General features: G+C 31.8%; 8 non-coding genes across 8 annotated transcripts; all 8 read left to right on the top strand.

Annotated features, from left to right (window-relative positions):
• Positions 1-1,173: 1,173 nt before the first annotated feature.
• Positions 1,174-1,389, top strand: LOC134133038 (small nucleolar RNA U3). Its single transcript, XR_009957167.1, has one exon. It is a non-coding gene; the product is annotated as a small nucleolar RNA U3 (small nucleolar RNA).
• A 1,685-nt stretch (positions 1,390-3,074) lies between these two features.
• LOC134133037 (small nucleolar RNA U3) lies at positions 3,075-3,290 on the top strand. The gene has a single exon (XR_009957166.1). It is a non-coding gene; the product is annotated as a small nucleolar RNA U3 (small nucleolar RNA).
• A 1,390-nt stretch (positions 3,291-4,680) lies between these two features.
• Positions 4,681-4,896, top strand: LOC134133067 (small nucleolar RNA U3). The gene has a single exon (XR_009957196.1). It is a non-coding gene; the product is annotated as a small nucleolar RNA U3 (small nucleolar RNA).
• Positions 4,897-6,286: 1,390 nt separating this feature from the next.
• Positions 6,287-6,502, top strand: LOC134133061 (small nucleolar RNA U3). The gene has a single exon (XR_009957190.1). It is a non-coding gene; the product is annotated as a small nucleolar RNA U3 (small nucleolar RNA).
• A 1,390-nt stretch (positions 6,503-7,892) lies between these two features.
• On the top strand, positions 7,893-8,108 carry LOC134133066 (small nucleolar RNA U3). The gene has a single exon (XR_009957195.1). It is a non-coding gene; the product is annotated as a small nucleolar RNA U3 (small nucleolar RNA).
• Positions 8,109-9,498: 1,390 nt separating this feature from the next.
• Positions 9,499-9,714, top strand: LOC134133060 (small nucleolar RNA U3). Its single transcript, XR_009957189.1, has one exon. It is a non-coding gene; the product is annotated as a small nucleolar RNA U3 (small nucleolar RNA).
• Positions 9,715-11,104: 1,390 nt separating this feature from the next.
• Positions 11,105-11,320, top strand: LOC134133058 (small nucleolar RNA U3). The gene has a single exon (XR_009957187.1). It is a non-coding gene; the product is annotated as a small nucleolar RNA U3 (small nucleolar RNA).
• Positions 11,321-15,360: 4,040 nt separating this feature from the next.
• On the top strand, positions 15,361-15,576 carry LOC134133047 (small nucleolar RNA U3). The gene has a single exon (XR_009957176.1). It is a non-coding gene; the product is annotated as a small nucleolar RNA U3 (small nucleolar RNA).
• Positions 15,577-19,625: the final 4,049 nt, after the last annotated feature.

Raw genomic sequence — 19,625 nt, 5'->3', positions numbered from 1 at the left:
CTGTAACATTCTACTTCAACATTCTATCGCACTATTCTACTGCAACATTCTATCGCACTATTCTACTGTAACATTCTATTCTAACATTCTATACTGTAACATTCTACTGAACTATTCAAATGTATCATTCTACTGTAACATTCTATGCTGTAAGATTCTACTGCAACATTCTATTAAAACGTTCTAATTTAATTACTTTACTGTAACATTCTAATTTATCATTCTACTGTAACATTCTATTGTAACATTTTTTACTGTAACATTCTATGTTGTAACATTTTACTGCAACATTCTATTAAAACATTCTAATGTAACATTCTATTAACATTCTAACTTAACATTCTACTGAAAGATTCAAATGTATCATTCTACTGTAATATTCTATTATAACATTCTAATGTAACATTCTATACTGCAACATTCTATTAAAACGTTCTAATTTATCATTTTACTGTAACATTCTACTGTAACATTCTATCGCACTATTCTACTGCAACATTCTATCACACTATTCTACTGTAACATTCTACTGTAACATTTTATACTGTAACATTGTAATGTAACATTCTTTACTGTAACATTCTATGCTGTAACACTCTACTGCAACATTCTATTAAACCGTCTTAATGTATCATTCTACTGTAACATTCTAATGTATAATTCTACTGTAACATTCTATACTGTGACATTCTATGATGTAACATTTTACTGCAACATTCTATTAAGACATTCAAATGTAACATTCTATTAACATTCTACTGTAAAATTGCATTGTAACATTCTATACTGTAACTTTGCAATGTAACATTCTACTGTAACACTCTACTGCAACATTCTATTAAAACGTTCTAATGTATCATTCTATTGTAACATTCTATACTGTAGCATTTTTTACTGTAACATTCTATTAAAACATTCTACTGTAAAATTTTCTTGTAACATTCTATACTGTAACTTTGTAATGTAATGCTGTGGATTACCTCCCAAGAGGTCCACACTGCGGATCGCAGTCCATCAATCCAAGAAGTCCTGCATGGCTTCGTTTGCCTCTGTCCAGCGCCTCACAGTCTGCCTCAGCACCAAAGGAACATACTCTGGTGGTACCAAAAGGAGAACCATCGGTGATAGTTGTTATTTTGAAAGTCAGATCCCGTTTTCATCCTCAAGCAAACTAAGACTATACTTTCAGGGATCATTTCTATAGTTTCCGACTTGAGAAGTGTGTTTCAAAATGGTATGGCCTCCCTATCCACGATGATGAAATGTGATATTTCCCACTGGGCGTGAAGCGGGCACAGAGACGTGAATCAGTTCACAAGCTTTCTGCCATTGATGACCGCTCTTTACTTCCTAGTGGAGTAAAGAGGTGGGAAATATGGACCGAGTGGTTATCAGACTATGTGAATAGAGTTTTATTTATTCTTATTTATATATTAACATTCTATTAGAACATTCTAATTTAACATTTTACTGTAACATTCTACTGAAACCATCTAATGCAACATTCTAAACTGTAACATTTTAATGTAACATTCTTTACTGTAGCATTCAACTGAAACATGCTAATGTATCATTCTGCTGTAATATACTATTGTAACATTCTATACTGTAACATTCTACTTCAACATTCTATCGCACTATTCTACTGCAACATTCTATCGCACTATTCTACTGTAACATTCTATTCTAACATTCTATACTGTAACATTCTACTGAACTATTCAAATGTATCATTCTACTGTAACATTCTATGCTGTAAGATTCTACTGCAACATTCTATTAAAACGTTCTAATTTAATTACTTTACTGTAACATTCTAATTTATCATTCTACTGTAACATTCTATTGTAACATTTTTTACTGTAACATTCTATGTTGTAACATTTTACTGCAACATTCTATTAAAACATTCTAATGTAACATTCTATTAACATTCTAACTTAACATTCTACTGAAAGATTCAAATGTATCATTCTACTGTAATATTCTATTATAACATTCTAATGTAACATTCTATACTGCAACATTCTATTAAAACGTTCTAATTTATCATTTTACTGTAACATTCTACTGTAACATTCTATACTGTAACATTATATCGCACTATTCTACTGCAACATTCTATCACACTATTCTACTGTAACATTCTACTGTAACATTTTATACTGTAACATTGTAATGTAACATTCTTTACTGTAACATTCTACTGCAACATTCTATTGAAATATTCTAATGTAACATTCTACTGTAACATTCTGTTGAATTATTCAACTGAAACATTCTTATGTATCATTCTGCTGTAATATACTATTGTAACATTCTATACTGTAACATTCTACTTCAACATTCTATTGCACTATTCTACTCCAACATTCTATCGCACTATTCTACTGTAACATTCTATTCTAACATTCTATACTGTAACATTCTACTGAACTATTCAAATGTATCATTCTACTGTAACATTCTATGCTGTAAGATTCTACTGCAACATTCTATTAAAACGTTCTAATTTAATTACTTTACTGTAACATTCTAATTTATCATTCTACTGTAACATTCTATTGTAACATTTTTTACTGTAACATTGTAATGTAACATTCTTTACTGTAACATTCTACTGCAACATTCTATTGAAATATTCTAATGTAACATTCTACTGTAACATTCTGTTAAATTATTCTACTGTAACATTCTGATGTAACATTCTATACTGTAACATTTTAATGTAACATTCTATACTGTAACACTCTACTGCAACATTCTATTAAAACATTCTAATGTATCATTCTACTGTAATATTCTAATGCAACATTCTATACTGTAACATTGTAATGTAACATTCTATACTGTAACTTTGTAATGTAATGCTGTGGATTACCTCCCAAGAGGTCCACACTGCGGATCGCAGTCCATCAATCCAAGAAGTCCTGCATGGCTTCGTTTGCCTCTGTCCAGCGCCTCACAGTCTGCCTCAGCACCAAAGGAACATACTCTGGTGGTACCAAAAGGAGAACCATCGGTGATAGTTGTTATTTTGAAAGTCAGATCCCGTTTTCATCCTCAAGCAAACTAAGACTATACTTTCAGGGATCATTTCTATAGTTTCCGACTTGAGAAGTGTGTTTCAAAATGGTATGGCCTCCCTATCCACGATGATGAAATGTGATATTTCCCACTGGGCGTGAAGCGGGCACAGAGACGTGAATCAGTTCACAAGCTTTCTGCCATTGATGACCGCTCTTTACTTCCTAGTGGAGTAAAGAGGTGGGAAATATGGACCGAGTGGTTATCAGACTATGTGAATAGAGTTTTATTTATTCTTATTTATATATTAACATTCTATTAGAACATTCTAATTTAACATTTTACTGTAACATTCTACTGAAACCATCTAATGCAACATTCTAAACTGTAACATTTTAATGTAACATTCTTTACTGTAGCATTCAACTGAAACATGCTAATGTATCATTCTGCTGTAATATACTATTGTAACATTCTATACTGTAACATTCTACTTCAACATTCTATCGCACTATTCTACTGCAACATTCTATCGCACTATTCTACTGTAACATTCTATTCTAACATTCTATACTGTAACATTCTACTGAACTATTCAAATGTATCATTCTACTGTAACATTCTATGCTGTAAGATTCTACTGCAACATTCTATTAAAACGTTCTAATTTAATTACTTTACTGTAACATTCTAATTTATCATTCTACTGTAACATTCTATTGTAACATTTTTTACTGTAACATTCTATGTTGTAACATTTTACTGCAACATTCTATTAAAACATTCTAATGTAACATTCTATTAACATTCTAACTTAACATTCTACTGAAAGATTCAAATGTATCATTCTACTGTAATATTCTATTATAACATTCTAATGTAACATTCTATACTGCAACATTCTATTAAAACGTTCTAATTTATCATTTTACTGTAACATTCTACTGTAACATTCTATCGCACTATTCTACTGCAACATTCTATCACACTATTCTACTGTAACATTCTACTGTAACATTTTATACTGTAACATTGTAATGTAACATTCTTTACTGTAACATTCTATGCTGTAACACTCTACTGCAACATTCTATTAAACCGTCTTAATGTATCATTCTACTGTAACATTCTAATGTATAATTCTACTGTAACATTCTATACTGTGACATTCTATGATGTAACATTTTACTGCAACATTCTATTAAGACATTCAAATGTAACATTCTATTAACATTCTACTGTAAAATTGCATTGTAACATTCTATACTGTAACTTTGCAATGTAACATTCTACTGTAACACTCTACTGCAACATTCTATTAAAACGTTCTAATGTATCATTCTATTGTAACATTCTATACTGTAGCATTTTTTACTGTAACATTCTATTAAAACATTCTACTGTAAAATTCTCTTGTAACATTCTATACTGTAACTTTGTAATGTAATGCTGTGGATTACCTCCCAAGAGGTCCACACTGCGGATCGCAGTCCATCAATCCAAGAAGTCCTGCATGGCTTCGTTTGCCTCTGTCCAGCGCCTCACAGTCTGCCTCAGCACCAAAGGAACATACTCTGGTGGTACCAAAAGGAGAACCATCGGTGATAGTTGTTATTTTGAAAGTCAGATCCCGTTTTCATCCTCAAGCAAACTAAGACTATACTTTCAGGGATCATTTCTATAGTTTCCGACTTGAGAAGTGTGTTTCAAAATGGTATGGCCTCCCTATCCACGATGATGAAATGTGATATTTCCCACTGGGCGTGAAGCGGGCACAGAGACGTGAATCAGTTCACAAGCTTTCTGCCATTGATGACCGCTCTTTACTTCCTAGTGGAGTAAAGAGGTGGGAAATATGGACCGAGTGGTTATCAGACTATGTGAATAGAGTTTTATTTATTCTTATTTATATATTAACATTCTATTAGAACATTCTAATTTAACATTTTACTGTAACATTCTACTGAAACCATCTAATGCAACATTCTAAACTGTAACATTTTAATGTAACATTCTTTACTGTAGCATTCAACTGAAACATGCTAATGTATCATTCTGCTGTAATATACTATTGTAACATTCTATACTGTAACATTCTACTTCAACATTCTATCGCACTATTCTACTGCAACATTCTATCGCACTATTCTACTGTAACATTCTATTCTAACATTCTATACTGTAACATTCTACTGAACTATTCAAATGTATCATTCTACTGTAACATTCTATGCTGTAAGATTCTACTGCAACATTCTATTAAAACGTTCTAATTTAATTACTTTACTGTAACATTCTAATTTATCATTCTACTGTAACATTCTATTGTAACATTTTTTACTGTAACATTCTATGTTGTAACATTTTACTGCAACATTCTATTAAAACATTCTAATGTAACATTCTATTAACATTCTAACTTAACATTCTACTGAAAGATTCAAATGTATCATTCTACTGTAATATTCTATTATAACATTCTAATGTAACATTCTATACTGCAACATTCTATTAAAACGTTCTAATTTATCATTTTACTGTAACATTCTACTGTAACATTCTATCGCACTATTCTACTGCAACATTCTATCACACTATTCTACTGTAACATTCTACTGTAACATTTTATACTGTAACATTGTAATGTAACATTCTTTACTGTAACATTCTATGCTGTAACACTCTACTGCAACATTCTATTAAACCGTCTTAATGTATCATTCTACTGTAACATTCTAATGTATAATTCTACTGTAACATTCTATACTGTGACATTCTATGATGTAACATTTTACTGCAACATTCTATTAAGACATTCAAATGTAACATTCTATTAACATTCTACTGTAAAATTGCATTGTAACATTCTATACTGTAACTTTGCAATGTAACATTCTACTGTAACACTCTACTGCAACATTCTATTAAAACGTTCTAATGTATCATTCTATTGTAACATTCTATACTGTAGCATTTTTTACTGTAACATTCTATTAAAACATTCTACTGTAAAATTCTCTTGTAACATTCTATACTGTAACTTTGTAATGTAATGCTGTGGATTACCTCCCAAGAGGTCCACACTGCGGATCGCAGTCCATCAATCCAAGAAGTCCTGCATGGCTTCGTTTGCCTCTGTCCAGCGCCTCACAGTCTGCCTCAGCACCAAAGGAACATACTCTGGTGGTACCAAAAGGAGAACCATCGGTGATAGTTGTTATTTTGAAAGTCAGATCCCGTTTTCATCCTCAAGCAAACTAAGACTATACTTTCAGGGATCATTTCTATAGTTTCCGACTTGAGAAGTGTGTTTCAAAATGGTATGGCCTCCCTATCCACGATGATGAAATGTGATATTTCCCACTGGGCGTGAAGCGGGCACAGAGACGTGAATCAGTTCACAAGCTTTCTGCCATTGATGACCGCTCTTTACTTCCTAGTGGAGTAAAGAGGTGGGAACTATGGACCGAGTGGTTATCAGACTATGTGAATAGAGTTTTATTTATTCTTATTTATATATTAACATTCTATTAGAACATTCTAATTTAACATTTTACTGTAACATTCTACTGAAACCATCTAATGCAACATTCTAAACTGTAACATTTTAATGTAACATTCTTTACTGTAGCATTCAACTGAAACATGCTAATGTATCATTCTGCTGTAATATACTATTGTAACATTCTATACTGTAACATTCTACTTCAACATTCTATCGCACTATTCTACTGCAACATTCTATCGCACTATTCTACTGTAACATTCTATTCTAACATTCTATACTGTAACATTCTACTGAACTATTCAAATGTATCATTCTACTGTAACATTCTATGCTGTAAGATTCTACTGCAACATTCTATTAAAACGTTCTAATTTAATTACTTTACTGTAACATTCTAATTTATCATTCTACTGTAACATTCTATTGTAACATTTTTTACTGTAACATTCTATGTTGTAACATTTTACTGCAACATTCTATTAAAACATTCTAATGTAACATTCTATTAACATTCTAACTTAACATTCTACTGAAAGATTCAAATGTATCATTCTACTGTAATATTCTATTATAACATTCTAATGTAACATTCTATACTGCAACATTCTATTAAAACGTTCTAATTTATCATTTTACTGTAACATTCTACTGTAACATTCTATCGCACTATTCTACTGCAACATTCTATCACACTATTCTACTGTAACATTCTACTGTAACATTTTATACTGTAACATTGTAATGTAACATTCTTTACTGTAACATTCTATGCTGTAACACTCTACTGCAACATTCTATTAAACCGTCTTAATGTATCATTCTACTGTAACATTCTAATGTATAATTCTACTGTAACATTCTATACTGTGACATTCTATGATGTAACATTTTACTGCAACATTCTATTAAGACATTCAAATGTAACATTCTATTAACATTCTACTGTAAAATTGCATTGTAACATTCTATACTGTAACTTTGCAATGTAACATTCTACTGTAACACTCTACTGCAACATTCTATTAAAACGTTCTAATGTATCATTCTATTGTAACATTCTATACTGTAGCATTTTTTACTGTAACATTCTATTAAAACATTCTACTGTAAAATTTTCTTGTAACATTCTATACTGTAACTTTGTAATGTAATGCTGTGGATTACCTCCCAAGAGGTCCACACTGCGGATCGCAGTCCATCAATCCAAGAAGTCCTGCATGGCTTCGTTTGCCTCTGTCCAGCGCCTCACAGTCTGCCTCAGCACCAAAGGAACATACTCTGGTGGTACCAAAAGGAGAACCATCGGTGATAGTTGTTATTTTGAAAGTCAGATCCCGTTTTCATCCTCAAGCAAACTAAGACTATACTTTCAGGGATCATTTCTATAGTTTCCGACTTGAGAAGTGTGTTTCAAAATGGTATGGCCTCCCTATCCACGATGATGAAATGTGATATTTCCCACTGGGCGTGAAGCGGGCACAGAGACGTGAATCAGTTCACAAGCTTTCTGCCATTGATGACCGCTCTTTACTTCCTAGTGGAGTAAAGAGGTGGGAAATATGGACCGAGTGGTTATCAGACTATGTGAATAGAGTTTTATTTATTCTTATTTATATATTAACATTCTATTAGAACATTCTAATTTAACATTTTACTGTAACATTCTACTGAAACCATCTAATGCAACATTCTAAACTGTAACATTTTAATGTAACATTCTTTACTGTAGCATTCAACTGAAACATGCTAATGTATCATTCTGCTGTAATATACTATTGTAACATTCTATACTGTAACATTCTACTTCAACATTCTATCGCACTATTCTACTGCAACATTCTATCGCACTATTCTACTGTAACATTCTATTCTAACATTCTATACTGTAACATTCTACTGAACTATTCAAATGTATCATTCTACTGTAACATTCTATGCTGTAAGATTCTACTGCAACATTCTATTAAAACGTTCTAATTTAATTACTTTACTGTAACATTCTAATTTATCATTCTACTGTAACATTCTATTGTAACATTTTTTACTGTAACATTCTATGTTGTAACATTTTACTGCAACATTCTATTAAAACATTCTAATGTAACATTCTATTAACATTCTAACTTAACATTCTACTGAAAGATTCAAATGTATCATTCTACTGTAATATTCTATTATAACATTCTAATGTAACATTCTATACTGCAACATTCTATTAAAACGTTCTAATTTATCATTTTACTGTAACATTCTACTGTAACATTCTATCGCACTATTCTACTGCAACATTCTATCACACTATTCTACTGTAACATTCTACTGTAACATTTTATACTGTAACATTGTAATGTAACATTCTTTACTGTAACATTCTATGCTGTAACACTCTACTGCAACATTCTATTAAACCGTCTTAATGTATCATTCTACTGTAACATTCTAATGTATAATTCTACTGTAACATTCTATACTGTGACATTCTATGATGTAACATTTTACTGCAACATTCTATTAAGACATTCAAATGTAACATTCTATTAACATTCTACTGTAAAATTGCATTGTAACATTCTATACTGTAACTTTGCAATGTAACATTCTACTGTAACACTCTACTGCAACATTCTATTAAAACGTTCTAATGTATCATTCTATTGTAACATTCTATACTGTAGCATTTTTTACTGTAACATTCTATTAAAACATTCTACTGTAAAATTCTCTTGTAACATTCTATACTGTAACTTTGTAATGTAATGCTGTGGATTACCTCCCAAGAGGTCCACACTGCGGATCGCAGTCCATCAATCCAAGAAGTCCTGCATGGCTTCGTTTGCCTCTGTCCAGCGCCTCACAGTCTGCCTCAGCACCAAAGGAACATACTCTGGTGGTACCAAAAGGAGAACCATCGGTGATAGTTGTTATTTTGAAAGTCAGATCCCGTTTTCATCCTCAAGCAAACTAAGACTATACTTTCAGGGATCATTTCTATAGTTTCCGACTTGAGAAGTGTGTTTCAAAATGGTATGGCCTCCCTATCCACGATGATGAAATGTGATATTTCCCACTGGGCGTGAAGCGGGCACAGAGACGTGAATCAGTTCACAAGCTTTCTGCCATTGATGACCGCTCTTTACTTCCTAGTGGAGTAAAGAGGTGGGAACTATGGACCGAGTGGTTATCAGACTATGTGAATAGAGTTTTATTTATTCTTATTTATATATTAACATTCTATTAGAACATTCTAATTTAACATTTTACTGTAACATTCTACTGAAACCATCTAATGCAACATTCTAAACTGTAACATTTTAATGTAACATTCTTTACTGTAGCATTCAACTGAAACATGCTAATGTATCATTCTGCTGTAATATACTATTGTAACATTCTATACTGTAACATTCTACTTCAACATTCTATCGCACTATTCTACTGCAACATTCTATCGCACTATTCTACTGTAACATTCTATTCTAACATTCTATACTGTAACATTCTACTGAACTATTCAAATGTATCATTCTACTGTAACATTCTATGCTGTAAGATTCTACTGCAACATTCTATTAAAACGTTCTAATTTAATTACTTTACTGTAACATTCTAATTTATCATTCTACTGTAACATTCTATTGTAACATTTTTTACTGTAACATTCTATGTTGTAACATTTTACTGCAACATTCTATTAAAACATTCTAATGTAACATTCTATTAACATTCTAACTTAACATTCTACTGAAAGATTCAAATGTATCATTCTACTGTAATATTCTATTATAACATTCTAATGTAACATTCTATACTGCAACATTCTATTAAAACGTTCTAATTTATCATTTTACTGTAACATTCTACTGTAACATTCTATCGCACTATTCTACTGCAACATTCTATCACACTATTCTACTGTAACATTCTACTGTAACATTTTATACTGTAACATTGTAATGTAACATTCTTTACTGTAACATTCTATGCTGTAACACTCTACTGCAACATTCTATTAAACCGTCTTAATGTATCATTCTACTGTAACATTCTAATGTATAATTCTACTGTAACATTCTATACTGTGACATTCTATGATGTAACATTTTACTGCAACATTCTATTAAGACATTCAAATGTAACATTCTATTAACATTCTACTGTAAAATTGCATTGTAACATTCTATACTGTAACTTTGCAATGTAACATTCTACTGTAACACTCTACTGCAACATTCTATTAAAACGTTCTAATGTATCATTCTATTGTAACATTCTATACTGTAGCATTTTTTACTGTAACATTCTATTAAAACATTCTACTGTAAAATTTTCTTGTAACATTCTATACTGTAACTTTGTAATGTAATGCTGTGGATTACCTCCCAAGAGGTCCACACTGCGGATCGCAGTCCATCAATCCAAGAAGTCCTGCATGGCTTCGTTTGCCTCTGTCCAGCGCCTCACAGTCTGCCTCAGCACCAAAGGAACATACTCTGGTGGTACCAAAAGGAGAACCATCGGTGATAGTTGTTATTTTGAAAGTCAGATCCCGTTTTCATCCTCAAGCAAACTAAGACTATACTTTCAGGGATCATTTCTATAGTTTCCGACTTGAGAAGTGTGTTTCAAAATGGTATGGCCTCCCTATCCACGATGATGAAATGTGATATTTCCCACTGGGCGTGAAGCGGGCACAGAGACGTGAATCAGTTCACAAGCTTTCTGCCATTGATGACCGCTCTTTACTTCCTAGTGGAGTAAAGAGGTGGGAAATATGGACCGAGTGGTTATCAGACTATGTGAATAGAGTTTTATTTATTCTTATTTATATATTAACATTCTATTAGAACATTCTAATTTAACATTTTACTGTAACATTCTACTGAAACCATCTAATGCAACATTCTAAACTGTAACATTTTAATGTAACATTCTTTACTGTAGCATTCAACTGAAACATGCTAATGTATCATTCTGCTGTAATATACTATTGTAACATTCTATACTGTAACATTCTACTTCAACATTCTATCGCACTATTCTACTGCAACATTCTATCGCACTATTCTACTGTAACATTCTATTCTAACATTCTATACTGTAACATTCTACTGAACTATTCAAATGTATCATTCTACTGTAACATTCTATGCTGTAAGATTCTACTGCAACATTCTATTAAAACGTTCTAATTTAATTACTTTACTGTAACATTCTAATTTATCATTCTACTGTAACATTCTATTGTAACATTTTTTACTGTAACATTCTATGTTGTAACATTTTACTGCAACATTCTATTAAAACATTCTAATGTAACATTCTATTAACATTCTAACTTAACATTCTACTGAAAGATTCAAATGTATCATTCTACTGTAATATTCTATTATAACATTCTAATGTAACATTCTATACTGCAACATTCTATTAAAACGTTCTAATTTATCATTTTACTGTAACATTCTACTGTAACATTCTATACTGTAACATTATATCGCACTATTCTACTGCAACATTCTATCACACTATTCTACTGTAACATTCTACTGTAACATTTTATACTGTAACATTGTAATGTAACATTCTTTACTGTAACATTCTACTGCAACATTCTATTGAAATATTCTAATGTAACATTCTACTGTAACATTCTGTTGAATTATTCAACTGAAACATTCTTATGTATCATTCTGCTGTAATATACTATTGTAACATTCTATACTGTAACATTCTACTTCAACATTCTATTGCACTATTCTACTCCAACATTCTATCGCACTATTCTACTGTAACATTCTATTCTAACATTCTATACTGTAACATTCTACTGAACTATTCAAATGTATCATTCTACTGTAACATTCTATGCTGTAAGATTCTACTGCAACATTCTATTAAAACGTTCTAATTTAATTACTTTACTGTAACATTCTAATTTATCATTCTACTGTAACATTCTATTGTAACATTTTTTACTGTAACATTGTAATGTAACATTCTTTACTGTAACATTCTACTGCAACATTCTATTGAAATATTCTAATGTAACATTCTACTGTAACATTCTGTTAAATTATTCTACTGTAACATTCTGATGTAACATTCTATACTGTAACATTTTAATGTAACATTCTATACTGTAACACTCTACTGCAACATTCTATTAAAACATTCTAATGTATCATTCTACTGTAATATTCTAATGCAACATTCTATACTGTAACATTGTAATGTAACATTCTATACTGTAACATCCTATGCTGTAACACTCTACTGCAACATTCTATTAAACCGTCTTAATGTATCATTCTACTGTAACATTCTAATGTATAATTCTACTGTAACATTCTATACTGTAACATTCTATGATGTAACATTTTACTGCAACATTCTATTAAGACATTCAAATGTAACATTCTATTAACATTCTACTGTAAAATTCCATTGTAACATTCTATACTGTAACTTTGCAATGTAACATTCTACTGAAACATTCTAATGTATCATTCTACAGTAATATTCTATTATAACATTCTATAATGTAACATTCTATACTGTAACATTCTTAACTGTAACATTCTATGCTGTAACACTCTACTGCAACATTCTATTAAAAGGTTCTAATTTAATTACTTTACTGTAACATTCTATTAAAAGGTTCTAATTTAATTACTTTACTGTAACATTCTAATGTAACATTGTAATGTAACATTCTTTACTGTAACATTCTATGATGTACCATTTTACTGTAACATTCTATTAAAAGGTTCTAATTTAATTACTTTACTGTAACATTCTAATGTAACATTCTATACTGTAACATTCATTCTTAACTGTAACATTCTATGATGTAACATTTTACTGCAACATTCTATTAAAACATTCTAATGTAACATTCTATTAACCTTCTAACTTAACATTCTACTGTAATATTCTATTATAACATTCTACTGTAACATTCTATACTGTAACATTCTATCGCACTATTCTACTGCAACATTCTATCGCACTATTCTACTGTAACATTCTACTGTAACATTTTATACTGTAACATTGTAATGTAACATTCTACTGCAACATTCTATTGAAATATTCTAATGTAACATTCTACTGTAACATTCTGTTGAATTATTCTACTGTAACATTCTGATGTAACATCCTATACTGTAACATTTTAATGAAACATTCTTTACTGTAACATTCTATAAAAAGGTTCTAATTTAATTACTTTACTGCAACATTCTATTAAAACATTCTAATGTATCATTCTACTGTAATATTCTAATGCAACATTCTATACTGTAACATTGTAATGTAACATTCTATACTGTAACATTCTATGCTGTAACACTCTACTGCAACATTCTATTAAACCGTCTTAATGTATCATTCTACTGTAACATTCTATACTGTAACATTCTATGATGTAACATTTTACTGCAACATTCTATTAAGACATTCTAATGTAACATTCTATTAACATTCTACTGTAAAATTCCATTGTAACATTCTATAATGTAACATTGTAATGTAACATTCTTTAATGTAACATTCTATGCTGTAACACTCTACTGCAACATTCTATTAAAAGGTTCTAATTTAATTACTTTACTGTAACATTCTAATGTAACATTCTATACTGTAACATTCTATGATGTAAGATTTTGCTGCAACATTCTATTAAAACATTCTAATGTAACATTCTATTAACATTCTACTCTAACATTCTACTGAAAGATTCAAATGTATCATTCTACTGTAATATTCTACTATAACATTCTAATGTAACATTCTATACTGCAACATTCTATTAAAACATTCTAATGTAACATTCTATTAACATTCTAACTTAACATTCTACTGAAAGATTCAAATGTATCATTCTACTGTAATATTCTATTATAACATTCTAATGTAACATTCTATATTGCAACATTCTATTAAAACGTTCTAATTTATCATTTTACTGTAACATTCTACTGTAACATTCTATACTGTAACATTCTATCGCACTATTCTACTGTAACATTCTACTGTAACATTGTAATGTAACATTCTTTACTGTAACATTCTATACTGTAACACTCTACTGCAACATTCTATAAAAAGGTTCTAATTTAATTACTTTACTGCAACATTCTATTAAAACATTCTAATGTATCATTCTACTGTAATATTCTAATGCAACATTCTATACTGTAACATTGTAATGTAACATTCTATACTGTAACAATCTATGCTGTAACACTCTACTGCAACATTCTATTAAACCGTCTTAATGTATCATTCTACTGTAACATTCTAATGTATAATTCTACTGTAACATTCTATACTGTAACATTCTATGATGTAACATTTTACTGCAACATTCTATTAAGACATTCAAATGTAACATTCTATTAACATTCTACTGTAAAATTGCATTGTAACATTCTATACTGTAACTTTGCAATGTAACATTCTACTGTAACACTCTACTGCAACATTCTATTAAAACGTTCTAATGTATCATTCTATTGTAACATTCTATACTGTAGCATTTTTTACTGTAACATTCTATTAAAACATTCTACTGTAAAATTCTCTTGTAACATTCTATACTGTAACTTTGTAATGTAATGCTGTGGATTACCTCCCAAGAGGTCCACACTGCGGATCGCAGTCCATCAATCCAAGAAGTCCTGCATGGCTTCGTTTGCCTCTGTCCAGCGCCTCACAGTCTGCCTCAGCACCAAAGGAACATACTCTGGTGGTACCAAAAGGAGAACCATCGGTGATAGTTGTTATTTTGAAAGTCAGATCCCGTTTTCATCCTCAAGCAAACTAAGACTATACTTTCAGGGATCATTTCTATAGTTTCCGACTTGAGAAGTGTGTTTCAAAATGGTATGGCCTCCCTATCCACGATGATGAAATGTGATATTTCCCACTGGGCGTGAAGCGGGCACAGAGACGTGAATCAGTTCACAAGCTTTCTGCCATTGATGACCGCTCTTTACTTCCTAGTGGAGTAAAGAGGTGGGAAATATGGACCGAGTGGTTATCAGACTATGTGAATAGAGTTTTATTTATTCTTATTTATATATTAACATTCTATTAGAACATTCTAATTTAACATTTTACTGTAACATTCTACTGAAACCATCTAATGCAACATTCTAAACTGTAACATTTTAATGTAACATTCTTTACTGTAGCATTCAACTGAAACATGCTAATGTATCATTCTGCTTTAATATACTATTGTAACATTCTATACTGTAACATTCTACTTCAACATTCTATCGCACTATTCTACTGCAACATTCTATCGCACTATTCTACTGTAACATTCTATTCTAACATTCTATACTGTAACATTCTACTGAACTATTCAAATGTATCATTCTACTGTAACATTCTATGCTGTAAGATTCTACTGCAACATTCTATTAAAACGTTCTAATTTAATTACTTTACTGTAACATTCTAATTTATCATTCTACTGTAACATTCTATTGTAACATTCTTTACTGTAACATTCTATGTTGTAACATTTTACTGCAACATTCTATTAAAACATTCTAATGTAACATTCTATTAACATTCTAACTTAACATTCTACTGAAAGATTCAAATGTATCATTCTACTGTAATATTCTTATATAACATTCTAATGTAACATTCTATACTGCAACATTCTATTAAAACGTTCTAATTTATCATTTTACTGTAACATTCTACTGTAACATTCTATACTGTAACATTCTATCGCACTATTCTACTGCAACATTCTATCGCACTATTCTACTGTAACATTCTACTGTAACATTTTATACTGTAACATTGTAATGTAACATTCTTTACTGTAACATTCTACTGCAACATTCTATTGAAATATTCTAATGTAACATTCTACTGTAACATTCTGTTGAATTATTCTACTGTAACATTCTGATGTAACATTCTATACTGTAACATTTTAATGTAACATTCTATACTGTAACACTCTACTGCAACATTCTATAAAAAGGTTCTAATTTAATTACTTTACTGCAACATTCTATTAAAACATTCTAATGTATTATTCTTTGCTGTAACACTCTACTGCAACATTATATTAAACCGTCTTAATGTATCATTCTACTGTAACATTCTATACTGTAACATTCTATGATGTAACATTTTACTGCAACATTCTATTAAGACATTCTAATGTATCATTCTACTGTAATATTCTATTATAACATTCTATAATGTAACATTGTAATGTAACATTCTTTAATGTAACATTCTATGCTGTAACACTCTACTGCAACATTCTATTAAAACGTTCTAATGTATCATTCTATTGTAACATTCTATACTGTAACATTTTTTACTGTAACATTCTATTAAAACATTCTACTGTAAAATTCTCTTGTAACATTCTATACTGTAACTTTGTAATGTAATGCTGTGGATTACCTCCCAAGAGGTCCACACTGCGGATCGCATTCCATCAATCCAAGAAGTCCTGCATGGCTTCGTTTGCCTCTGTCCAGCGCCTCACAGTCTGCCTCAGCACCAAAGGAACATACTCTGGTGGTACCAAAAGGAGAACCATCGGTGATAGTTGTTATTTTGAAAGTCAGATCCCGTTTGAACCACCAATGCTGATACAGAAAAATATAGGGCAAGAGATTTCAAAATAGCCGCCTATGGACACGATGAACAAATAAAAAACTCTGATAAGGACATTTTATTGAAGCAACAGTTATTCTGCACTGGCTGGGAATCGGACCCAGATCTCTCACATGGCAAGCGAGAATTCTACCATTGAACCACCAATGCTTATAGGACAAAATATAGGTCAAGAGATTTCAAAATGGCCGCATATGGACGTGATGAACAAATAAAAAACTCTTAAAAGGACATTTTATTGAAGCGAAAGTTATTCTGCACTGGCTGGGAATCGGACCCAGATCTCTCGCACTGCACCCGTGAATTCTTTAGCTAAAAATCCCTAAACCAAATCCCATTCATTCTCTATGGTAGTGCTAAACCACTACGGATGTAATATATCTTTGGCCATCTGTGGCGCTGTGGTGCGGGCCGAGCGATTACCCGGATGTAAAGAGTATCTTCGGACATTCTCCGTCAGTCTAGCCGGGAAAGAGCACGGAAGAGACGGCGCACCTTTACCAGACCTCGCGCTGTGTGGAAGTCACGCTGAACTGTAAGTACCTTAAATGTAATGTGTAATAATTATTCAGATAAATGCGCAGCGTTTGCTGCTGTATGTTATTTAATATAGATTCTCACCAGATGTTCAGCTTATACAATTTAAACATTGTATACTGTAAACGTATTTAGAACAGTCAACTTTAAAACGTCTTTAGCCATAAATACTGTACTTTATACAAGTGTTACGTCCAATAAATGCATTTATGTTAGTGTCACGTCACCTGTTAGTTGTGTTTGGCTGCATTGTTTACTAGTTGCATATCACAGATGTAACATTACTCAACTAATAAATGAGGATCTTATTAAAGTCAGTCAAATGTAAGCACATTAATGCCTCAATGATTAGGATAATGTATAATATATATTGCATCGCGGCTACTTTTGTTTTTAATCCTCATGGTTTATTTTGATGCTCACTTTTTTGTCTGTAGACTTTGATTAAGTAACAAGTTACTTGAATGAAGGATTTCTACTTATAAATACAGTATTTACAGCAGGTTGTGGTGTTGATAGATATTCTTACTGTAGTACAATATCTGCATCTGTGTGGAAATGAGAGAACAGACAGGCAAACATGGTTATGTTGTTTATTACATAGTTTAATGGTCAGAAGGTGAACTTTACTTCACACTTCAATACACTTATTAACATGTCATGCTCTTCATCGTGACAGATTAATCTGGGACAGCAGGGATGACGGCTCTGCACCCTTCATCCTGAAGAAGAGCTGTCCTCCAGGTACGAAGATGCACAAGCTCCAGGTGTATCTCCAGAAGAAGCTGGCTCCTCCATACACAGAAGGAGATGCACATCATCTTGTTTGCACTTCAGATGTTCATTTAATGACATGTTCATTGTTGTATGTTTACATCACAGTGAAGGATGAAGAGCAGGAGCTGGGGAGGCCCAAGTTGACCATCTTTCCTTCAAAGCATCAAGTGCAGAGCTGTGAGTAAACTTTTGCTCTCTTTTAATTCTTTGTTTCTACCACATGAAGATACTCAATCACTTACAGTTCCGCCAGTTTGCTGTAAACTGTGTATTCTATACTTGCATCCTAAGAATATTCACAAATAGTGTTCATCAAAGTCTTCAAAGTGGTTTCCTTGTTGTCAATTAGAAACCAGTGCACTGTTTTCTGACTAAATCTAGGGAGCATTCTAGTGTACAGCTGCAGTAAAGTGAAGATGTAAAGTCACCTTCTTGCGTCAACTTACTATCAATAGTAATAATTGTGAAAGACACCAGTGTAAATCATTAAACAGCACATTTATTGAATAATACTTGCAAGCGGGAGACACAAACAAGCGGTGCATTGATGCTACTCAAAGGTCTTCTTCCCAAGGACTGGAATATGTAGCTGGAAGATAAACATTAAAACTTAAGATTAAAAAGGCCTTAGGAAACACAGAGTGATGGTAATAATCCTTAAATGTATGCCATCATGCTGTTCACCTTAGGACACACATTTACCTCACAAGTTCACTCTAGATCATCTGGACATTGACACACAAACATCTTGACTATCAGCAGACCATGAACACAACGTGTCTCTGTGAGAGAGACACGTTAGTCTCTCTGTTGTCTAAGTCAATATTACTTAGACAACAAAGACAAAACATTATTTAAGTTTTTCCAACAATTCAGCATTAACTAGAAGTAACTAACTTGTAGGTCACGTCCTATTACATTAAATTATATGTTTACCCACAGAAGTGTATGATTCTGTAGGTCAGAAGGACTTATCGTACTCTGTCTTCTGTTTTTATAGATGCCACGTTGTCCGTCTCTGCCCCTGCTGTCCTCACCGGCTGGACCTTTGTAGACAGGAAGGAGACAAGCGATGGAGCAGGTTTCCACTTCCTGCTTTATAAACACAGTGAGC

The sequence above is a fragment of the Pungitius pungitius genome, chromosome 12, assembly GCF_949316345.1.
Source record: "Pungitius pungitius chromosome 12, fPunPun2.1, whole genome shotgun sequence".
Lineage (NCBI taxonomy): Eukaryota > Metazoa > Chordata > Actinopteri > Perciformes > Gasterosteidae > Pungitius > Pungitius pungitius.
Note: the sequence above shows the minus strand (reverse complement) of the source record. Positions and strands in the feature narration are given on the sequence as shown.